The sequence below is a fragment of the Palaemon carinicauda genome, chromosome 38 (genome assembly GCF_036898095.1).
Source record: "Palaemon carinicauda isolate YSFRI2023 chromosome 38, ASM3689809v2, whole genome shotgun sequence".
Taxonomy (NCBI): domain Eukaryota; kingdom Metazoa; phylum Arthropoda; class Malacostraca; order Decapoda; family Palaemonidae; genus Palaemon; species Palaemon carinicauda.
The window spans coordinates 59,312,463-59,322,462 of record NC_090762.1 but is presented as its reverse complement, the minus strand read 5'-3'; the positions used below and the strand labels follow the sequence as shown (position 1 = coordinate 59,322,462).

General features: G+C 41.8%; 1 long non-coding RNA gene across 1 annotated transcript in view; it reads right to left on the bottom strand.

Annotated features, from left to right (window-relative positions):
- Positions 1 to 10,000, bottom strand: part of LOC137630656 (uncharacterized) — a 334,961-nt gene that overhangs the window by 278,352 nt on the left and 46,609 nt on the right. Inside the window, exon 4 of the long non-coding RNA XR_011041752.1 lies at positions 440 to 529. This is a non-coding gene — a long non-coding RNA (uncharacterized lncRNA). The remainder of the gene's footprint in view (positions 1 to 439; positions 530 to 10,000) is intronic.

Sequence of the window (10,000 nt, the reverse complement as noted above, 5' to 3'; positions counted from 1 at the left end):
TATCAGCCGAGTGTGTATCAGTAATCTTTTAAGTTATGGGTTGCTGAAATTTGGTGACCCTGAAAATTTGGCCCCTTGATTTTTGAACCTACAAATCTTCAAAACTATATATTTACACTATTTTAATTAATGAATTTATATTTCCGGCACCGGAAAATGAAGATTTTGGTCTTGTTTCAATTATCTATATCGGATAATGTTGACGTATAGTTATAAATCGATTCTGACCTTTAGGATCACTATGACCTTGGCTTTGACCCTATGGTCTAAATTTTAATGGGATCTATTGTGTGACAGTCCAGAAAATTTAAAGTAAATCCGTCTTGCTTTTTCTGTAAAGCTGCAAACAAAATAAAACAAACAAGCAGACAATCACACATACACACAAATAAATCTAACAAAAACAATAGGCACTAAAGTGAATAATTTAGCACTGTACCTTCGCTGCCTGATTCATTTGTTTACGTCCAATTGATCCCCCTCATGCTTATCTGACTTCGATCCAGAAGCAAGCTGTGTTACGTTACTTCTGCAATAAAGAAATGTAGGTTATAAAGACATTTGTATTCGATAAACTTTGAAATAAAAGCTTCAAATAATATCATCGAATTATAGAAAGTTTAAATGATTATTGGACTATAAAGCTGAGGCCACACTGCCCTTTTGTGGCTACATTTTTTAAATATAGTCTATGCATGAGATATTTCCAATTAATGAAAAACGGGGAAATTGATATTTTCAGTAATCTGCAAGAAAAGCAATTTTAATTAGATATATAACTATTAGGAATTCTAAGATCGATATGTATATGTATACGTTTTATATATGTATATATATATATGTATGTATGTGTATGTGTATGCGTGTGTATATATTCATATTTAGCCTATGCTACATCTTAATTCAAAGTTGTAAAAAATCTTTTAGCTTGAGGTAAAGGACAAACTGCTTGTTATAGTTTACACGTTCATACTTATAAGTCATGCGCTCCAAAGGCACATACTGTAGATATTTTTATTTGAACAGGTTGATTGTTCATGGCAGTCTATGTGATTTAATAAGGAAATTTTAACTGATTAAATTTTTGCTTGACATTCATATAAAATATTCAGTTTAATATTAGATATATCATATTTATCTCCCTTGAATGGTCTTATTGGTTTCCAGGACATCTAAAATCAGAATCCAAACAAATGCTTGTTTAGAGTCTTCAGTCATATATTTTATAATCATTAACCTTTAAATGAATTTTGGTAGTATTGAGAAGTCTAAAGTTTTTACTCTTGCCTCTCTTTCTCCTATAACTCCAAACCGAAGAGATATTTTGCATAGTATTTCCATGGGTTATTTCATATTCTTCCATCCCCTCATTACTGCAAGTTGAAGGTTAATTTTTCAAGAGGGGTTTAGGATGCATCCTTAATGATAACTTGGGAATGCATTATTTCAATGACAAGTATCATCAGCTTCGATTTACTCATCAAGACTGCAAGCAAAAGAGTAACTTTTGTGACAAGCCGAGAGAAGGTTGTGACTCAAAGACAGGAAGAAAGCAACCGAGCGAGTTTATTATAGAACACTCTCCTTTATATACAAAAGCTCAATGCAACAGGAAATTTCATGCTCAAAATCGACACCGTTAACGGTGAGAAAAACAGGTATGTTTATTAAGGTTCTTTTTAGTGCAAGGGAAGAGCGAAGATACAAGCATAATATAAACACAAAATGAAATGTCGTTACTATGTACGATCGTGTGACAGACGGTTGGTACATGGCTCTCACCCCTAAAAATGACATACTGTACATGTTAAATAGGGCACCCTGATCTAGAGAGGCAAACTATAGGCGGGTCATCTGGCAGGAGATAAGCAGGGTTTAGACGGTCAATGGAGACCCAGTCTTCTTTGCCACGAATGTTTGGTAGGAATGCTTTCGGACTGCGTCAGATCACAAGGAAAGGGCCCATGTAAGGGAGCGTTAGCGGTGGCTTGCTAGTGTCGTTACGCAGGAAGACGTGCATTGCAGAGTGCAAGTCTGTCGGTATGTGATGCTTCGCTGGGGGGCTTGTAAGTCTGGCGGCAAGGAGTAAATTTTCCCGCGAAGTTACGTATGCGCTGGAGATCGTCGGAGGAGGTTGTAGAAGGAAAAAATTCGGCAGGGATGACCAACGGGTCGCCATACACCATTTCAGCTGCCGAGACGACGAGGGCGTGTTTAGGAGTGGTCCTTAGTCCCACGAGGACCCAGGGAAGCTGAGTAAACCAGTTGGAATCCTTGCAGTGGGACATCAAAACTGCTTTGAGGGTACGATGAAAACGTTCAACCATTCCATTGGCAGCGGTGTTGTAGGGAGTTGTCTGATGTAGGGTGATGCCCAGGAGATTTGCTAATGACGTCCATAATTGAGAGGTGAAAGTGATACCACTGTCAGAAATAATATGTTCAGGGATACCGAATCTTGCAATCCCTCCTGAGAGTAAGGCAGATGTACATGAGGCGGACGTTGCAGTTTCCATGGGAATGGCTACAGGCCAACGAGTGGAGCGGTCGATGATGGTAAACAGGTAACGATGTCCTTGTGATGTGGGTAGGGGGCCTACAATGTCAACGTGAATGTGTGCGAAACAACGCTGAGTTTGAGGAAAGGTGCCCACTCCTGAATCCGTGTGTCATTGTACTTTGGAAGTTTGTCAAGAAATACAGGCGCGGACCCAATCCTTAGCATCCTTAGAAATGCCGTGCCAAATGAACATCATCTTCAGCTGCAGTAGAACGGGACGAGGGATGTGAAATGACGTGAATGAAATCAAACACCTGCCGGCGCATGGGAGCAGGAATCCAAGGTCGCGGTCTACCAGTACTGACGTCACAGAGGAGGGTGTGTTGGAGTCTTCGAGGGGGAAGTCTTCCCAACGGAGGAACGTGCAGGATGTCCTACATGTTTGATACTCTGGATCCTGTCGTTGGGCTTCAGCCAGGGCGTTGTAATCCAATCCCAGTTGAACGGCAGCCAACGTGTTTCTTGACAGGGCATCGACAACGGGATTCATTTTCCCAGGGACGTATTGAAGGGTGCAATTGTATTCAGCCACGGCGGAGAGATGTCGGCGTTGATGGGCGGACCAGGCGTCAGACTGTCAAGTGAAAGCGTGCACCAGAGGCATGTGGTCTGTGCGAATGACGAAGGGCGTACCTTCTAAGAAATGGCGAAAGTGACGGACGGCCAAGTGCAACGCCAGCAATTCGCGATCGAAGGTAGAATAACCCGATTCTGCCTTGGACAGTTTTCTGCTGAAGAAGGCCAATGGGCGGGGTGAGCCATTGACCACCTGCTCAAGTACTGCACCAATAGCGACGTCACTGGCATCGGTGGAGAGAAGGAGAGGGGCATGTGGGATAGGAAAAGTGAGAGCCGCAGCGGTTGATAGGGCCTTCTTTTCATTGCTGAAGGCCTCTTCTTAAAGGGGAACCCACTTCAGGTCCTTTGGCTTGCCCTTGAGGGAGGCGTAAAGGGGAGCAAGAGTGGCGGCAATGGCCGGCAGAAAACGGTGCTAATAGTTGATCATGCCCAAGAATTCCTGCAGAGCTTTGACGGTCGAGGGCGCAGGAAGTCCTGAACGGCTGCTACCTTCTCAGGGAGGGGATGAACTCCTTCAGGAGTGATGCGGTGCCCAAAGAACGACACTTCGTTGGCGCCAAAGGTACACTTGTCGTACCGGACTACAAGGCCGTTTTGTTGCAGGCGGTCGAGCACGATGCGCAGGTGACGGAGGTGTTCCTCTTTTGAGGAGAACACAAGTATGTCGTCCACATAACATTCACAGAAAGGGAGGTCCCCTAAGATTCCATCCATGAGACGTTGAAAACGTGGCTCCAGCATTACGAAGGCCAAAACAGGAGTAATTGAAGGTGTATGTACCAAACGGAGTGGTGATGGCGGTCTTGGGGATGTCTTCTGGGTTCATAGGCACCTGATAATACCGCTTCAGGAGGTCGAGCGTAGAGAAAACCTTCGCTTTGTGCAGGTAGGAGGTCACGTCGGCAATGTTCGGGAGAGGGTAGTGATCCGGTTCTGTTTGCATGTTCAGGCACCTGTAATCCTCGCACGGACGGAGGGAGCCGTCTTTCTTCAGAACGATGTGTAAGGATGACGACCATGGGCTGGAGCCCTTTTGGCCAAGGCCCATTTCCTCCATTTCGGCAAACGTCTGTTTGGAGGCTGCCAATCGTTCAAGTGCCAGACGTCTGAATTTTGCGAAGACTGGGGGACCCGTCGTCTTGATATGGTGATAAAATACCGTGCTTGGCAGGAGCCGTGGGCGTTTGGCGAAGTTCTGGACGGAAAACTTTCGGGTACGACGTGAGGAGGTGGGCATGGGCATCCGTGGGTGCGCTGATGTGGAGAGCGAGGTTGAAGGCCCGGGGCAGGTTGAAGAAGTGTCGACAAGTACGAGTCTGCGTTGACCAATCGTCGGTGGCCAACACCAACCAGAAGGTGGAAATGAGAGAGGAAATCTGCACCGAGGATTGGCAATGTGACGTCAGCAACGAGAAACTTCCAATTAAATTTACCATTTCCGAACGATAATGTGAGGTTCTCGTAACCGTAGGTGGGTATCGCAGATCCGTTGGCAGCTACCAAGCGGTCGTCGGCAGACATAGACAGACTACATCATGTCCTGAAGACTTCCCTTGGCAAAAGAGAACGACAAGCACCCATGTCTACCAAAAATCGCACGCCCGTTCCTGCATCATGTAAAAAGAAAAGATTAGAAATACGGGAGGCCACCGCCACGAGCGATGGCCTACTTACACGTTTTTTGGCCACTGACAATCCTTGCACATCTCTTCGCGGTTGCCCCAAATCTGAAGTGGTAGTAGCAAAACTGCAGTGGATGGGAGGTAGTAAGTGGCTGTAGAAGTCATTGGTTGGGGCGCGAGCGAGTGGTAGGTGGAGGGTGGCTTGTCGCCACTTCGGCACGTCACGGGGTAGGTGTGTATGTCCTACGGCATTCACGTCAGATTCAGTTGACGTTGAATAGGCGTCCCCTTCGTCCAGAGGTGGAGGCGTTGATGGAGGTCTTGAAGTGGCTGTCCATAAGGGTGTCGGCTTTGGTCATCAAGTCCTTTATGGGTAAACTATCGACATCGGGTACGGCAGCGCGTACAGGTCCGGGTAAACGGCGTATCCAAAGGGCACGGAGTAGGTTCACCTCACGAGGAGAGCCGTCTGTGGCAGGTTGCAGGCGAGCGATACTGGTCATTTCCCCTGAGGGTGAGAAAAGCCCTTTGGTCCCCCAACGGTTGTTGCGAGAGCTGAAAAAGCTTTGCTATACGGGCGGCTGGCGACAGCGAGCACTGCTGCAGAAGGTATGTTTTGAAGCCGTCATACGCTATTGGGGTGTCTCCTTGTTCACAAAGCCAGCCAGTCGGATATTTCTGGGAAGGTGTCCTCGGGTATCGCCGCGAGAACATAATCTGCTTTGGTGGTTGAGCGAGTCGCGCCCTTAATGCGAAACTGGATTTTCTGCGCGCTGAAACCAAGCAAACACCTCTCCGCTGACGAATAACGAAACTTTCAATGGGGGAGCCGCAGCATTAACTTCCGTAGAGTCCGCCATAGTACCAACGACGGAGGGGAGAGGGGGGGTGGAAGGCGGGAGGAGCGAGTCGACTTCCGGGGTCACCAATGTGACGGGCCGAGAGAAGGTTGCGACTCAAAGACAGGATGAAAGAAACTGAGTGAGTTTATTATAGAACACTGTCCTATAATAGAAAGCTCATGGCAACAGGAAATTTCACGTTCAAAATCGACACCGTTAACGGTGAGAAAAACAGGCATGTTTATTCAGGGTCTTTTTAGTGCAAGGGAAAGAGCGAAGATACAAGCATAATATATACACAAAATGAAATGTCGTTACTACGTACGATCGTGTGACACACGGGTTGGTACACTTTCTTCTCTTCCAGCAATCATCATCATCATTATTATTAGCGGTTTGGCCTAGAAAAACAATCTCATTGTATATGCAGAGGATGCTACTCTCTTTGAGACCATTCCATCTCCATATTATAAACCTAATGTTGCAGAACCTCCTAGGATTTGTGGCTGCTTGAAATGGACCGTCAAGGAGAGTTGCGAGTCTCAAGGCTACGTCAAGAAAATATATTCTCAAGCCTCTTCTAATAGATGAGTTATGTTTTTTTTTCTTTTCTTTTTTATTAATTGGCTGATTATGTCCAAGCGCAAAATATATCTGACAAGCGTGCGACTCGTTAAAGACTAAATGGATGCGAGTCTGAAGCTGATTTCATTTTAGATAAAATCCTATTAACAGAATCTTTCGTTTAGCAGAGGAACTCCCTTCGTCATGTCTTGTTTTGACTCTTCTTATTATCAATATGATGAGAGAGTATCATAGATTGAGTTTAAGAAGAGCGGACGTTGATACTTTTGTATTTAATAATAATAATAATAATAATAATAATAATAATAATAATAATAATAATAATAATAATAATAACAATAAAAATAATAATGATAATGAAAAACAACACGTAATTATGTGTATAATAGGAATCAATATTTACCTCACATGAGATAGAATCAAGGAATCTCTAAATAATTAATGAATTATTGACATCAATAAAATTAGTTATTTGAGTTGCAGGGCTTAGCACTTGGTCTCAGGAGGCCATTCACCACTGAATTACAAATAAGGGGGTAGGGGGACCTTACACTTCTATCTTAAATTATATAGAGATGCTGCAGAACAAGATGGAATATAAAGAAAGAATAAAAAGTACGAGGAGCTATGATAGGTGCCTACAGTGTAATGGTAGTGCTTCCATATGTCGTTTACAAAGTATTGGGCTCGATCATTACGTGGTAGAAAATTTATAATAATGATGAAATATAATTATCACATTAGTAATCATAATAAATAATAACAACGCTATAATTATACATAAACAATGCCAATGTAATTAAATTCAGATATAAGAAAATCGGGAAGCATGACAAAAGTAGAAAATGTTTCTAAAAATAACATGAGTATTTGGAGACAGCAGCCCTGACAAGTATGAATAATCTCCTCTGCCCTAAAGGTCCCTATTCAAGAAGCGAATGAATCAACTCATATAATCACTCGTTGTCATTAACGAGATCCACTTCTTACTAACTTCTCGTAAAATCTGAGACAGCGTAATCTTGCAGAAAAACAGACAAGTAAATAAGCAGAGAAACAAAGATTTGTCTTGTAAAGCATGCAGATGAAGAAGCAAACCAAACTAGAAGACAAATAAAGAGGCAAACAAAGGCAATCATAAAAGAATCCATGAAGCTAAACAAATCAAGAAAACTAGCACGTCAATAGATTTTATTTCATTTCGTAGGCGAAGATGAATCTTTTAAAAATTGTATTGATAACGAAAAGCAAAATAATCCAACAAAAAAGAAAGTTGTAAAAGCATAAAATATTTTTTCAAACATCCTTTTGAGAGAGAGAGAGAGAGAGAGGAGAGAGAGAGAGAGAGAGAGAGAGAGAGGAGAGAGAGAGAGAGAGAGAGAGAATGTAAAAGCATAAAATATTTTTTTCAAACATCCTTTTGAGAGAGAGAGAGAGAGAGAGAGAGAGAGAGAGAGAGAGGAGAGAGAGAGAGAGAGAGAGAGAGACTATAAGCCTATTACTAAAAAAAAATTCAAATTGCATCCTTCAAAGACAAAGATTTTACCTATAGATTTACATGCAGATTGATCCCAACCCCAGGGGTGAGGGATGACCTGAGAGAGAGAGAGAGAGAGAGATGAGAGAGGAAGAGAGAGAGAGAGAGAGAGAGAGAGTGCATTTAAGGATAAACTAAATACTATGAACAAGATAAACGGAGAGACAGCCAGACAAACGGAGATTAGAACCAAGTATTTGTAATTAAATTATGAGATATCATTGAGAGAGAGAGAGAGAGAGAGAGAGAGAGAGAGAGAGAGAGAGAGAGAGAGAGATCGCACTTGAGTATAAACCAAATACTATAAAGAAAAATAAAAGGACAGCCAGACAGACAGAAATTAAACAAGATTATGTGATGTCATTGAGAGAGAGAGAGAGAGAGAGAGAGAGAGAGAGAGAGAGAGAGAGAGAGAGAGAGAGAGAGAAAATAAGTCAATACAAATGCTATAAAATATTCTAATGGGATCATTTAGAAAGTGGGAAAGGGAGATCAAGGTGGAGGCCGTTGAAGTCTTCACGAACGTCTGCCTATCACTTCCGGGCGTCTAAACGTACGGGAAACGTCGCTCCAGAAGTCCACCCAGCCGGTAACGCCACAATAAACGTAAATTAGAGAGGGAAAGAGAGAGGAAAGAGAAAGAAAGGCGGTCTAAGGAAGGAGTATCCTACGTGCAGTTTACTCATTTACATACGCGTACCACACGGGGACCGACGAAACAACGGCGGCCGGAAATATCCATCCATCATAGTAAGTCATCTGCATTTTTTCGGGCAGTTTTTATAGAGGAGAGGAAAACTGTTTTTTTTAATGGCAGGTAGAAAAAAAATAAAAAATGTTGAAAATGTATAGCAATAGGTAAAAAAAGGCGAAATGCCTGAGTAGCTATAGGTAACGTTGCTTAAAGGTGTAATATTTAAATTCGAAGGTAAACAGAGGGATGGTCATAAATTAAATGAATGAAGGTAAAAAAATTAAAGGTAGAAACTAAAAAAACGGATGAGTAACGCCGAATAAATAGCAAAAAAATATGGAGCACAAAAACGGAAAAAAGGCAGTATCGAGAAGGGAAATTTAATAAAAATGTACAAGAAAAAGTTAGAGGGGCTGTGTAATAAAAGAAAGTGAAAATGTTGGATAGCGCCACATAAAGGTGGAATAATGCTAATACATATCGTAAAAACTTTGAAAAGTAAGTAATAAAAAGAGTGAGTTAAGACTAATTAAAGAAGGGGTAAGAAAAAATGGAGGTACTTAAAAACGAAAGGAAAACGCATAAGGTTATAAATGTAAAGAATAATTAGATAGAAATATAAAAGTGATCCTGAAATTGCTATATTGACTACAGCTGTGAGGTAAACTTTCGTGAAAATATGCAAATGTTATATAATGAAAATTTAAATGAATGGTTTAATATAAATTTAGGAAATGTAAAATCTAGATAAAAAGGTTAGAGACATTAAATAAAGACTAAAAGAATGAAGGAAAATGAACGTAATAAAACATTGACTGTGCGTGTGTGAAACGATTTCTCTTATCGGACTGATCTCTCGGCGGCCGAAGGGAAGGGCCAGGTGAGAAGGCAGCTAAAACCGCGAAAAAATAAATGAAGAGGATAAAATCATTCGAAGGAAAAAAAATGGTAAAAAAAAAAGGATGACCAACAGTTTCTCACTTAATTAGCTTCCTTCCTAATTATAGTTTTTCTGTTCGTCTCTCATTCGGCCGAAAGAAATTCGTATTTAGTCATAGTGTCGAGGGGCTAAGGCCTATTTCTCCATCCCTCCTCTTACTGTCTATCTGACTCTGTAAGCCTGTCTACCTATCCGTCTGTAAGTCTGTATGTGTCTGTTTATGCCCTATCCCACCCATTTCCTTCTTTTTGAAATGACAGTAGAGTATTCTCTCTCTCTCTCTCTCTCTCTCTCTCTCTCTCTCTCTCTCTCTCTCTCTCTCTCTCTCTCTCTCTCTCTCTCTCTCTAAAACTGTAGCCCATGTTGATTGTACAAATCAAATCATTATTTTGTTATACCATGAACGTATGGAACTAGAAAGAATCACGTTGTCTCTCACCATATCTACTTGTAGTGACTAGTTCCAGATCTACTAGTGGTGACTAGCTCCAGTAATCTTAGGGAAAGCATTGTATCTACAGTATATTCAGGCGCTGAATTCGTAGAATACTTTGAATTAAAAAGAGTTATTAAAATAGCTATTGTACACATCACTGCAATCAAATAAATAAAGCATTAGTCTATAGTTTGCCAAAACACTG